Source organism: Lactuca saligna, unplaced genomic scaffold, assembly GCF_052625555.1.
Source record: "Lactuca saligna cultivar CGN05327 unplaced genomic scaffold, ASM5262555v1 scaffold_49, whole genome shotgun sequence".
NCBI lineage: Eukaryota > Viridiplantae > Streptophyta > Magnoliopsida > Asterales > Asteraceae > Lactuca > Lactuca saligna.
In genome coordinates this window covers 167,501-169,060 of record NW_027629911.1, presented here as the reverse complement: position 1 = coordinate 169,060, position 1,560 = coordinate 167,501, and positions in this window count along the sequence as shown.

Genomic DNA, 1,560 nt, shown 5'->3' with positions numbered 1-1,560 from the left:
AGCTCTTTGTGCATTATGTATATATAGGGGGTACATGGGGACTAATACCACCCTTGGTGCCCGACAGGTGTGTTGGGAAACCTAAGCAAGCGAGGCTGGCAAGGCAAGCCACCCAAGGGAACAAGGCACCTTGCCACACACATGCCCACGAACGACCAAGGCAACAAGGCAACCTTGCCACACAAATGCCCATGGGGGACTACCACCACTTGGTGCCCAGAAGCGTGTATGACGAACAAGGCATGGTGTTGGGAATTATGCATCTTCGGGCTAATCAATGTCTGTTCCTGTCACCAAGCTCTTTGTGCATTATGTATATATAGGGGGTACATGGGGACTAATACCACCCTTGGTGCCCGACAGGTGTGTTGGGAAACCTAAGCAAGCGAGGCTGGCAAGGCAAGCCACCCAAGGGAACAAGGCACCTTGCCACACACATGCCCACGAACGACCAAGGCAACAAGGCAACCTTGCCACACAAATGCCCATGGGGGACTACCACCACTTGGTGCCCAGAAGCGTGTATGACGAACAAGGCATGGTGTTGGGAATTATGCATCTTCGGGCTAATCAATGTCTGTTCCTGTCACCAAGCTCTTTGTGCATTATGTATATATAGGGGGTACATGGGGACTAATACCACCCTTGGTGCCCGACAGGTGTGTTGGGAAACCTAAGCAAGCGAGGCTGGCAAGGCAAGCCACCCAAGGGAACAAGGCACCTTGCCACACACATGCCCATGAACGACCAAGGGAACAAGGCAACCTTGCCACGCACAAACCCATCCACGAACGACCAAGGGAACAATGCATACGGGGCTGGCAAGGCAAGCAGGCTACCCAAGGGAACAAAGCCTCTTCCCACACACAGACCCATGAACGACCAAGGGAACAAGGGTGTGAACGACCAAGGAACAATGCGTATTGCCACACACATTCCCATGAACGACCAAGGGAACAAGGCTACCTCCCAAACAAACACACATGAACGACCAAGTGAAGAAGGCTTCTTCCCACACACAACCCCATGAACGACCAAGGGAACAAGTTTACTTCGTACACGAACACCCATGAACGACCAATGGAACAAGGCATCTTGCCACACACATGCCCATGAGCAACCCAATCCCATCCTCATCGGTCTAAGGAACAAGGGGCCTTGACAAACCATGAGCAGATTTCTAAGCAAGTCAAACGATGAAGGGAGCAAAGTGTAGTTCCTACTTAGTACATAGTAAATTGAATATATGAGTTCCAATCCGATCAACTCGTGTTCTTTCGAGTTCATCTAAGCCACTTATGAATACCTAAAAGCCTTATCTGCCTGCCTATCACCAGGCGACAGGGACAAACACCCAAATATGATATATTTTCATTTCAAGTCCATTCGTCTATGTTAACAACGACCCACACAAATTTTCAATGGCATTCCTACTTGATTTGAGCGACATTCCAACAAGTAGGGAACCATCGCTTCAAGGCATGACCAAGGATAGGACACAAACATTTACGCCTCAAACATGACATTTTGTTTTTTTTTTTTATTTATTTCAAAGCTTTT